Here is a 13,473-nt window from a genome sequence, read left to right as displayed (position 1 = left end):
TTCTGCACCTCGTTTGCCTGGGCGAACTGAGTCAAACAGGGGAGGAACCGCTCTGTGTCCTTCATCAATAAATCGAATCCTAGTTTTCTCCACGACAACTCTAAATCGGAACCATGCTAACCGACAACGAAAAGAACACGGTGTCGGCCGCTGCGTCAAGGAGAGCTGAGCCATGCGACCTGCATAGCACACGTGTTCAATCTGGTTTCCAAGCACTTCCTGAAGTCTTCTGCCCATCTGCAAGACATCCTAAAAATGGCCAGGAAACTTTGCATGCACTCCAGCCACTCGTACACCGCAAAGCACATCCCCCTTAAGCTGCAGCGGCAGAACGGGCATCCCCAGCATAGGCTGATATGCAACGTTTCCACCCGTTGGAATTCCACCCTCCATATGTTGGACCGACTATATGAACAGAGAAAGGCCATAAACAATTTTGTGATGATCCAAGCGGACAGGAGTACTCCCCTGTGTAACTTCGATGTCAGCCAGTGGCAGCTCATGCGTAACACCAGCCGTTTGCTCAGGCCCGTGTTATTTGTCAGTCGCCAGGACTATGGGATGAACGATGTCATTCCACTGACTCATGTCCTGGAACAGATGCCGGTAATCTGGCTCGTGAGGGGACAGGAGACGTGGCGCCTAGATATAACGGCCACATGAGCCCTGTGGGGGCTGAACTGGAGGAGAAGGAGGACATTGGAGCACAAGCAATGTGTAGCTAAATGGGTAGTTTTTGTACACAGGTGACAGGAGTGGAGGATCAGGAGTAGCCAGAGGATTTACAGGGCGATGAGGAAGACGAAACAGAGGACCCAGACACACCATGGCAGTATGCAGTGGAGACGGAGGCAGGGGAGTCCCTCCGAGTCACTTGCACAAATAGCCCGATGCATGTTCACTTTCTTGCAGAGTGACAGCCGAATTGTCAGCATTCGGCAGAGGTATGACTTCTGGCTCTCCACCTCACTGGACCCTCACTACCGGTCCAAAATTGGGACTTTTTTTGCACCCGCTGAGAGGGAGGACAAACTGAACTACTATAGAGACATCCTATGTAGTCAGTTGGCCGCTGCCTATCTGCGCCATCATCCATACTCTCGCAGGTCTGACCAGGGGGGGCCCTCTGCACTCACGTTCCTCTGCCATGGCTGCTGTGGAAGGGTGGGGGGGGTAGGAGCAGTTCCAGCTCCATCAGCAGCAACTTGAGTCTAGCGTCACTGATGAGCAACTTTCTTCACCCGCCGAGTGAAGAAACTATTCACCAGCAGTGGAAGCAGGGGCTAGACCTGGATCAGGACCTGAAACAGCAGGTGGGGGCATACTTGGACAGCACCCTGCCACCCCACATTGAATATCCGCTGGACTACTAGGCAGCCAAACTCGATTTGTGGCCGCATCTGTCAGAGTTTGCCCTGAAAAAGCTGTCCTGCCTGGCCAGTAGTGTGGCATCAGAGAGGGTGTTTAGTGCGGCTGGGGCCATAGTTACCCCAAGAAGACCTCGCCTGTCCACCCAAAATGTAGAGAGACTGACCTTTGTCAAGATGAATCAGGCGTGGATCAACCAGGATTTCCAGCCACCAACGCCTGATGCATCAGATTAGATCATCCATGGTGCCACACCAACACTTTGACAAAAGATACCAGTTTCTTCTGGCTACCTGCCTCAGCTACTATTCTGATGCTGCTACCCACCTGATGCCACACATCTGATGCCAAGTGCTCTTTCTTTCGCACACCATCTTCAGCTGGTACTGGTATTGCCACCCACCTCCCCTCTCTGTCAACGGGTCACTCTGTGGTCTCCTGATGCTGCTGCCACCTCACCACTCAGGTCTCCTGATTCTGCTGCTGCCATCTCCACACTGTCATTGTACCACTCTGTGCCCTCCTGATGCTGCTGCTGCCACCTCCACACTGTCATTGTGCAACCCTGTGGCCTTCTCCTGATGCTGCTGCCGCCACCTCCACACTCTGTCATTGTGCCACTCCGTGGCCTCCTGATGCTGCTGCCACCACCTCCACACTGATATTGTGCCACTCTGTGGCCTCCTCCTGATGCTGCTGCCACCTCCATACTCTGTCATTGGGCCACTCTGTGGTCTCCTCATGCTGCTTCCACCTCACCACTATGTAATAGGGCCATTATGTGGACTTCTCATGCTGTTCCCACCCTCCCCACTTCATAACTGAGCCACTAATTTTCCTTTCGTCCTGGCTGACATCATTATTTATTTGACCCTTCTTCTGATCTGTCAGAAGGAAGGATAATGAGACGCACAACGTATCCTGTCTATGTAACAGCTGCAAGGCCTGCATGACATGGTCCCTATTTTACATCAGAATTGCCTTATGATTTGGTAGCCAAAAGCAGGAGTAGGTACAAAAGACAGAAGACATAAAAATATTCCATTCACGTGTCATCTCTGTTTTAGATCCACTCCTGTTTTTTTGGGCTTTAGCAATACTGATGGATTACTAACCAAATGCTGACCGAGTGAAGGAGGATGCTCCACAGACAGGATCTGTTTTTTGGGGGTTTGTGTTCTGACGGATCAGAGGAAGGGCAAAATAATCAGTGACGTCAACACAAACTTACTGCTGACACCCATCCACTCTGTCGGGAGGGTTCTACTTGTATAAGCATTTAATAGAACAGGTTCTGTACAAATCTATGTGAAATCAGTGAATTGGTGTAAAAGGAGTGCGCTCTTTCACGCTATAGTAGGATCTTGGGCCTCTGCACGGTTCTTTATACCTGGCGTTCACACTTGAGTTATTTGGTCAGTTTTTACCCCGTAATTGCTCAAATAAGTGAAGTGAGCAATGATTCTAAGAGTGATGCCTGTCATCTGCATGTCATACTGACAGTATTGTTTCACTACCACAGCAGACTCCCTATGATTGTTACTGCAAGGCACAGTGTTCTACACCACTATACTCTTTGCAGCCAGGAAATAGCCGTTTTAACGCGATTCGCCACGAATAAATTCGGATCGAACCACATTTTTTTCTGAAAATTCAGCGAACCGGCCCGAATCAAATTTTTGAGAAATTCGCTGATCTCTAATTCTAACCTAGCCATAAACCTAATTATAAATATTAGTAATCCAGCCTTGAACTATTATAAGGGTATGTTCACACAAGGCAGATTTGTTGCAGTAATTGAAAATCTGTTCTAGTCCTCTGAAGGAGTTGTTTCTGCAGAAGTTGCATGGATCTCTGTAACAAAACTGCCGCATGTGCCTATAATATTAGAAATAACTGTCAAAAAAACTAAAGTGATCAATTGTGATGGAAAAAAAAAAGTAATTTATCATTTGGAATAAGTATACTGTAGAGTTGGTATTTGTTTGTTTAGTCATAGATAAGTGCTAGCATTTCTGGGAGTGCAAAGGGTGTAGAGTTGAGGTGGAACTTGGAACCACTTGGGGGGTATTAGGGAATCATTGATTCCTGGATAGAATGACTTGCAGTTTATAAAGAATACTGGTCTCTACTCTAATTTCAAATAATGACTGTGTATTAATAATAGATATGTTATATATATATATATATATATATATATATATATGCTTAGAGTTCTAATATTTGCATTGGCATACAGGTAGTTTTGGAAAATCATATTTTTTCTTACTTCATCCGACATGGCTTGGCTCTCTGGTAGATAAACTCTGTTATTGCTGAACGCAGACCATCTCTATACGGAGCTGCACGATATTCATTGCAGAGTCAAGGGTCACTGAACTATAGATTGCAATATTTTTCAGAGATATTGAATTTATTGTGAGAGCACTGGCATGTCCTGATTATTCTGTTTGCATCTGGCTGGGGGCACAGTTGAAGAATGCTTACCCTGCCTTTGTTTTCTTGACCTTTTTTCATTATCAGCCCTAAACCATCCGCTCTCACACTTGTCACCATCCACCAAAGGCTGTTATTGATTTCTTTAATCAAATAGCTTCACGTCTTCCCATTTGTGTCCACTTTTATGTTTTTGAATAAAGAGAATTGACCAATCCTGATGAGTTTCAAGTGAACTGGAAAAATAAACAAATATATTGGAATTTCTTGTATTTGGTTTTACTAAAAGATGAAGTGTATCTCCTTATTATATTTGAATTTTGTGACATATGGAAATGGTGTCTGGACATAATTAAGTGAGGCTATATATACTACTTTACACAAAACTAAATCTCCCGCTCACCTCTACAGAAAGATCTTCTTAGGTGCACGGACTCACCCAGAATAAGGGCTTGATAAACATCCAAAGGAATTATTGCTCCAGCACTCTTGCAAAGTTCCAGTTAACATCCAAGTTAATTGGAACATTTAAAACATGTCCAGCAAAATTTCCATGAGACTTATGCGTTTCGGATAGTTACATCCTTAGTCATGGCCATATATATACTACTTTGTACTTTTCAAAAATTGCACACTCTCATCGAGATAATTATGATACAGTGATTTCAGAAAGTCTTCAGACCCTTTCACTTGTTTCACATTTTATGTTGCAGCTTTTTCCCCATCATTCTGCACTCAATGCCCCATAATGAGAAAGTGAAAAAGAGAATGTTAGAAATTACTGATAATTTATCGAAAAGGAAAAACTAAAATATTGCATTGATATAAGTATTGAGACCCTTTAATTAGTACTTAGTTGTAGCACCTTTGGCAGTGATCACAGCCTCCAGTCTTGTTGGTTATGATGCCACAAGGTTTGCAGAACTGGATTTGGGGATGTTCTGCCATTCTTCTTTACAGATCATCTCAATCTCTGTCAGGTTGGATGGGGTCCATTGAAGAGATGTTGGATTATGTTCAAGTGAGGGCTCTGGCTGGGCCAGTCAAGGACATTCACAGAGTTCTCCATAAACCACTATTGTGTTGTCGTGGCTATGTGCTTACAGTAATTGCCTTGTTAGAAGGTGAACCTTCAACCCAGTCTGAAGTTCAGAGCACTCTGGATCAGGTTTTCATTTAGAATATCTCTGTACTTTGCCCATTTAGTTTTCCCTCAACCATGTCTAGTTTCCCTGTCCCAGCCACTGAAAAAGACACCCACAGCATGATGCTGCCACCACAGTGCTCCACTGTATGGATGGTATTGGGCATGTGATGGGCAGTGCCTGGTTTCCTCCAGACATGATTCTTAGAATTTAGGCCGATATGTTCAATCTTTGTTTCATCAGACCAGAGAATCTTCTTTCTCACAGTCTGAGAGTCCTTTAGGTGTTTTTTTTTTTGTGCAAACTTTCATATGTGTTTTATTGAGGCTTCTTTCTGGCCACTCTGCATTAAAAGTTTCTTTGGATTCAGCTTAACTTTTTATTCACTCAGCAATGGTCTGCTGCTGTCTGCCTGCCTGCCTGCCACCACCACAGCTGTTACTCCCTGCTGCTAATCCCCTTACTGCCACTTCCATTACCCCTACTGCCACTACCATTACTGCTACACAGCTGTTTCTGCCACTACTAATACTACTATTAATACCCCAACACAACCACACACATTTAATCCCTTGTCTGTTCCAAGTTGTGCTGCTACTGCTGGCACTACTATTGCTGCCACTATTACTCATACACTTTTTACCTTTTCTACAGCCATACTGTCCTGCTGCTACCAAACAAAAGAAATTCTTTTTCTAGGCTTGTTTAACTTCAGAAAAGTCACTGTTTCTTCTGACAATTAACACTTGCGTGTGTGTGTGTGTGTGTATATATATTAGTGTTGAGCACGAATATTCGAATTTCGAATTTTTATCTCGAATATCGCAATTTCGAGATTTCGCGAATATTTAGAATATAGTTCCATATATTCGCGAAATCTAATATTTGTATATTTTTATTTTTTTTTTTCATCTGAAAATATATGATTCCTCCCTGCTTCTTGCTTGTGGGTCAATGAGCCATTGGCCCACAAGCAACTGAATTGAAGCTGGAAGGAATCACGTTTTCAGATGGACTGGAATATTTGAAATAAAGAATATATTGCTGTATATTCAATTTTAGAATATTCGTCCTATTCTAATCAAAACCAATAATCTCGGTTATAATATTCGAGTTCACGAATATTACAACAGAAAAATCGTAATGGTTAATATGTGTGCCCGAGCGCATGACAAAATCGTTATTTAATCAACTTCAGCATACAACAAACACCCCGACAAGCGTCCCCATCACCATGGGAACACCTGTGGGTTAGAAAATACCATCGGATTTGAGTTTTCCCTGAGATTGTAAAACCTCAGATCTGATGGTATATTCTAACCCACAGGCGTTCCCATGGTGACGGGGACGCTTGTCGGGGAGCAGTATGCCAAAGTGGAATATTATTGCTCTAACTTCATATTTTTGAATATTCTTAATGTTGCTCTAACTTCGTCTTTTAGAATATTCGTAATATTCTAAAAGACGGAGGTTAGAGCAATATTACGAATATTCTAAAAGGCGAAGTTAGAGCAATATTAAGAATATTCGTAAAATACACATAGATTGTAATTTAGCTAATATAGTGCTATAATCCTTTTTTTTGTCTAATTTTTTTTGCCTCTTCTGAACTTCAGTTTTGGAAAATATGTACACTATTAAAAAAATTACTTTAGCAGTATATTAGCTAAATTACAATCTATATGTGTATTTTACGAATATTCTTAATATTGCTCTAACTTCGTCTTTTAGAATATTCGTAATATTGCTCTAACTCCGTCTTTTAGAATATTACGAATATTCTAAAAGACGAAGTTAGAGCAATATTAAGAATATTCGTAAAATACACATATAGATTGTAATTTAGCTAATATACTGCTATAGTAATTTTTTTAATAGTGTACATATTTTCCAAAATTGAAGTTCAGAAGAGGCCAAAAAAATTTGAGAAAAAAAAAAGGATTATAGCACTATATTAGCTAAATTACAATCTATATGTGTATTTTACGAAAATTCGTAATATTGCTCTAACTTCGTCTTTTAGAATATTACGAATATTCTAAAAGACTAAGTTAGAGCAATATTAAGAATATTCGTAAAATACACATATTAGCCTAGCCATAGTCATAGGAACGTTGCCTTATACAGAAAAAAATGTAAATAAAATCGTACGATTATTATCGCATATTATTCGCGATAAATGAAATAATTATGAATATTCAATTTCGACGAATATAATACGAATATTCAATCGAATATTCGTGAAATATCACAAAATCGAATATGGCACCTCCCGCTCATCACTAATATATATATATATATATATAATGTGAATTCCGGCAGCACTCACTTTAGAGATTATCTGGTGCAAGCGTCTCGCCTTTGACAACAGGCTTCTATATTCATAGAAAATCAACGCAGCACTCTTTTTGTAAAAAACGCAGTGTCTTTATTCACACATGTGACACAAAATGCCTATTGTGAATAAAGACACTGCGTTTTTTACAAGAAGAGTGCTGCGTTGATTTTCTATGAATATATATATATATATATATATATATATACACTTACCTAAAGAATTATTAGGAACACCATACTAATACGGTGTTGGACCCCCTTTTGCCTTCAGAACTGCCTTGATTCTACGTGGCATTGATTCAACAAGGTGCTGATAGCATTCTTTAGAAATGTTGGCCCATATTGATAGGATAGCATCTTGCAGTTGATGGGGATTTGAGGGATGCACATCCAGGGCACGAAGCTCCCGTTCCACCACATCCCAAAGATGCTCTATTGGGTTGAGATCTGGTGACTGTGGGGGCCATTTTAGTACAGTGAACTCATTGTCATGTTCAAGAAACCAATTTGAAATGATTCGAGCTTTGTGACATGGTGCAGTCCAATTTTGGTGAGCTTGTGCAAATTGTAGCCTCTTTTTCCTATTTGTAGTGGAGATGAGTGGTACCCGGTGGGGTCTTCTGCTGTTGTAGCCCATCCGCCTCAAGGTTGTGCGTGTTGTGGCTTCACAAATGCTTTGCTGCATACCTCGGTTGTAACGAGTGGTTATTTCAGTCAACGTTGCTCTTCTATCAGCTTGAATCAGTCGGCCCATTCTCCTCTGACCTCTAGCATCCACAAGGCATTTTTGCCCACAGGACTGCCGCATACTGGATGTTTTTCCTTTTTCACACCATTCTTTGTAAACCCTAGAAATGGTTGTGCGTGAAAATCCCAGTAACTGAGCAGATTGTGAAATACTCAGACCAGCCCGTCGGGCACCAACAACCATGCCACGCTCAAAATTGCTTAAATCACCTTTCTTTCCCATTCTGACATTCAGTTTGGAGTTCAGGAGATTGTCTTGACCAGGACCACACCCCTAAATGCATTGAAGCAACGGCCATGTAATTGGTTGACTAGATAATTGCATTAATGAGAAATAGAAAAGGTGTTCCTAATAATTCTTTAGGTGAGTGTATATACAGTTGTGTTCAAAATATTAGCAGTGTGTTTAAAAAAGTGAATAAAGCTCAAAATCCTTCAAATAGCTTTTTTTTTCCATACACAAAAATGCATTGGGAACACTACACATTCTATTCCAAATCAAAACATTAAGAAAAATATATCAAATTTGTGTTGTTCCTTTAAAAAAAAATTAAGAAAAGTGAATATTAGATTGTTAAAAAAAATAGCAGTGTTTGTATTCTTCTTTACAAACTCAAACATTCACTATATAAACTGAAAAATGTTTGAAGATTTAGCTTTTCTTTGAATCACTTAACTAATATTTAGTTGTATAACCACTGTTTCTGAGAACTGCTGTACATCTGTGTTGCATGTAGTCAACCAACTTCTGGCACCTGTGAATAGGTATTCCAGCCCAGGATGATTGGACTACATTCCACAGTTCTTCTCTTTTTCTTGGTTTTGCCTCAGAAACTGCATTTTTGATGTCACCCCACAAGTTTTCTATTGGATTAAGATCCAGGGATTGGGCTGACCACTCCATAACGTCAATCTTGTTGGTCTGGAACCAAGATGTTGCACTTTTACTGGTGTGTTTGGGGTCATTGTCTTGGTGGAACACCCATTTCGAGGGCATTTCCTCTTCAGCATAAGGCAGCATGACCTCTTCAAGTATTCTGATGTATTCAAACTGATCCATGATCCCTGGTATGCGATAAATAGAACCAACACCGTAGTATGAGAAACATCCCCATATCATGATGCTTGGGCCACCATGCTTCACTGTCTTCACAGTGTGCTGTGGCTGGAATTCAGTGTTTGGGAGTCGTCTGACAAACTGTCTCCGGCCACTAGACCCAAAAAGAACAATCTAACTTTCATCAGTCCACAAAATTTTGCGCCATTTCTCTTTAGGCCAGTCAATGTGCTCTTTGGCAAATTGTAACCTCTTCAGCACATGTCTTTTTTTCAACAGTGGGACTTTGCGGGGGCTTCTTGCAGATAGCTTGGCTTCACATAGGCATCTTCTAATTGTCACAGGTAACTTTAGACCTTCTTTGAACTTCCTGGAGCTGATTGTTGGCTGAGTCCTTGCCATTTTGGCTATTCTTCTATCTATTCGAATGGTAGTTTTTTTTTTAGCTTTCTTCCACGTCTTTCAGGTTTTGGTTGCCATTTTAAAGTATTTGCGATCATTTTAGCTGAGCAGCCTATCATTTTCTGCACTTCTTTATGTTTTCCCCTCTCCAATCAACCTTTTAATCAAGGTACGCTGTTCTTCTGAACAATGTCTGGAACGACCCATTTTTCTCAGAATTTCAGAGAGAAATGCACTGTAACCAGCATGTACAACATTTGCTGCCTTCCTTCCTTAAATAAGGGCATTAATTGCCACCTGTTTTTCAAAGAATGAATGACCTTACTAATTGAACTTCACACTGTTATTATTTTGAACATGCCCCTTTCAATAAGTGATTGAATTACAGAGAATCAGCAGAACAAGCCACTATTTCCTATTATATTAATGTGTGTCTGTGTTTGTGTGTGTATAAACACACACACACCTTCATAACAATGAAGGTTTTCCCACGCATTTAATACTAGTCACAGTTTCCACTACAGGAATTATCATGTCATGATATGACATTACTTCTGGATTCCTGTGTGGATACTGCCACCATGAAACAACCTGCTGCAATCATTATTATATAATGCTTATGGTTTATTTTACCTACAATATTGATCTGTCCACATGTAACTTGGATTTATTAGCAGGACACACACTAGATTTGAAGGTTTACTAAGCAGTTAACTCAGTTATTTTCTGCTGCACTGGTATTTGTTTGGCACTGTTGATGTGGTATATTGTGCTGCATTGTGGCATGTGGTACTTCTGTGGAGGTATTTTGTAGTACAATATTTGGTGCTATTGGGGAGGCAATGCCTGTAATTAGTTCCACTTTTGGTTTTCTTCATGTGTTCATGGTATGCATTGTGTGCCCCTAATTATCAGTAACTAGCAGTAGAAACCGGCTTCGCACTGGTATATTTCATCTATTTCATTTTATGTTTCCATGTGTCGTAAAAAGATATCAACAGTATTCCCCATAACAGTGACCTCTATAGTACCCTCCCCTTTAACAGTTACCTCAACGGTGCCCGCCATGTCAACAATCACCACATCTTTAACAGTGACCTGCACAGTGCCTGCCCTTTTAAAAATGACCTCCACAGTGCCTGCCCCTTTAACAGTGATTTCCACAGTGCCCACCCCTTTAACAGTGACCTCCACAATGGCCGCCCCTTTAACATTGACCTCCACAGTGGCCGCCCCTTCAACATTGACCTCCACAATGCTTGCCCCTTTAACAATGACTGCATCTTTAACAGTGAGCTCCACAATGCCCGCCCCTTTAACAGTGACTTCCACAGTGTCTTCCCCTTTAACAGTGACCTCCACAGTGTTCTCCCCTTTTGCAGTGACCTACACAGTGCCTGCCTCTTTAACAGTGACCTCCATAGTGCCCGCCCCTTTAACAGTGCCCTCCCCTTTAACAGTGACCTCCACAGTGCCCTCCCTTTTAACATTGACCACCCCTTTAACAGTGAACTTCATAGTGGCTGCCCCTTAACAGTGACTTCCACACTGACCACTCTTTTAACAGTGACCTCCACAGTGCCCGCCCCTTTAACATTGACCTCCCCTTTTATAGTGACCTTTATAGTAGCCGCCTCTTTAACAGTGACTTCAACAGTGCTTGTCCCTTTAACAGTGACCTCCACAGTACCTGCCCCTTTAACAGTGACCTCCACAGTGCCCGCCTCTTTAACAGTGACCTCCACATTGCCTGTCCTTTTAATAGTGACCGCTCCTTTAACAGTGACTTCCACAGTGCCCGCCCCTTTAACAGTGACCTCTACAGTGCCTGCCCCTTTAACAATGACCTCCACAGTGCCTGCCCCTTTAAAATTGACCACCCCTTTAACAGTGACCTTCACAGTGCCCGCCCCTTTAACAGTGACCTTCACAGTGCCTGCCCCTTTAACAGTGACTTCCACAGTGCCCGTCCCTTTAACAGAGACCTCCACAGTGCCCTCCCCTTTAACATTGACCTCCACAGTGCCCGCCCCTTTAACAGTGACCTCCACAGTGCCCGCCCCTTTAATAGTGAGCTCCACAGTGCCCACCCCTTTAACATTGACCCCTCCTTTAACAGTTACCTCCACAGTACCCGCCTCTTTAACAGTGACTTCCACAGTGCCCGCCTCTTTAACAGTGACCTCGCAGTGCCTGCCCCTTTAACAGTGACCTCCACAATGCCCGCCCCTTAAACAATGACCTCCACAATGCCCACCCCTTTAACATTGACCACCCCTTTAACAGTGACTTTCATAGTGGCCGCCCCTTTAACAGTGACCTCCACAGTACCCGCCCCCTTAACTATGACTTCCAAAGTGCTCACCCCTTTAACAGTGAACTCTGCAATACCTGCCCCTTTAACAGTGACATTCATAGTGACTGTCCCTTTAACAGTGACCTCCACAGTGCATGTCCCTTTAACAGTGACCTTTACATTGCCTGTCCCTTTAATAGTGCCCGCCCCTTTAACAGTGACCTCCACAGTGCTTGCCCCTTTAACAGTGACCTCCACATGGCCTGCCCCTTTAACAGTGACCTCCACAAGGCCCACCCCTTTAACAGTGACCTCCACAGTACCTTCCCTTTTAACAGTAACCTCCACAGTACTCGCACCTTTAACATTGACCACCCTTTTAACAGTGACCTCCACAGTGCCCGCTCCTTTAATATTGATCATCCCTTTAACAGTGACCTTCACAGTGCCTACTCCTTTAACAGTACCTTCCACAGTGCCCTCCCCTTTAACAGTGACCTCCACAGTGCCTGCACCTTTAAAATTGACCACCCCTTTAACAGTGAACATCATAGTTGCTGTTCCTTTAACAGTGACCTCCACATTACCCGCCTCTTTAACAGTGACTTCACATTGCCCACCCCTTTAACAGTGACCTCCACAGTGCCTGCCCCTTTAACAGTGACCTCCAAAGTGCCCGCCCCTTTAACAGTGAACATAGCACCCGTCCGTTTAATAGTGGCCCCTGCCTCCCATGCATGTAGCAGTGTAGTTGTGCCGTTATACGTCATATGACTGAATATTTAAGAACCTGCGAACTGCTAAAACCTGTGATCAGTTGTTATGGCAACCTGAAGTAGGACCTGCAAGCTTTTTTTGGCTAATAAGGGACATGTGACCGTGTAAATGGCAGTTCGGATTTATGTGAAAGGCTTGCTGGCTTCTATTGGCTAATGCAGGTAATATTTTGGGAATATCTTAGGAACGGTAGGTCCTAGAGAGCTGAGACCTGGTCTGAAACCTTCCTGGACACCTGATGCACCTGTATGCCAAATTTGGTGAAGATCGGTCCAGTCATTTAGTTGCGCATAAAGAACGTCTAGACAGACAGACAAACAGACAGAAACAAATTTATATATATATATTAGAGATATGGGGTGGGAGTCATAATGTATGTGGGCTGGTGTGGTTTGTGTGCCAGGGCAATGTTTTATCCCAGTCTGGTCCTGTTGTAGGGAATGCAATTATTTGCTAAAACAGACAAGCATGCCAGATGACTGCTGACTGGTACTCTATAATTTTGGCATGTCATTTACATGGATGTTTTCAGTCCACCCCTAATATCTTCTATGACATCTATGCATAAGAATAGCCAAGGCAGTATTGTTAGGTACCTTACAGCTTTAATTTTATAATTTAGAGTGATCATAGATATTTATAAAACTTTATATAGTAGTCTCCAATAAATTGCATTGCTGACTGTTGAGATTTAACTATGACACTTTGAATATGTTGAAATAGAAAAATATCTATGCTCTGCTGCATTCTGCAATTTTTAGCAGCCCAAAGCATCACTACCAATCCATTCAAAGTGAGGAGGAGCACAGAGCCCCTGTTCTCATGATCGATTGGGTTTTCACACCCATGCCAATCAGATACTTATTTCCTATCCTGTAGTTAAGGGATACATGTTTATAAATGTAAAA

This window comes from Bufo bufo, chromosome 1, assembly GCF_905171765.1.
Source record: "Bufo bufo chromosome 1, aBufBuf1.1, whole genome shotgun sequence".
Taxonomy (NCBI): domain Eukaryota; kingdom Metazoa; phylum Chordata; class Amphibia; order Anura; family Bufonidae; genus Bufo; species Bufo bufo.
The sequence above is the reverse complement of the archived record's forward strand: the minus strand, read 5'-3'. Positions refer to the sequence as shown.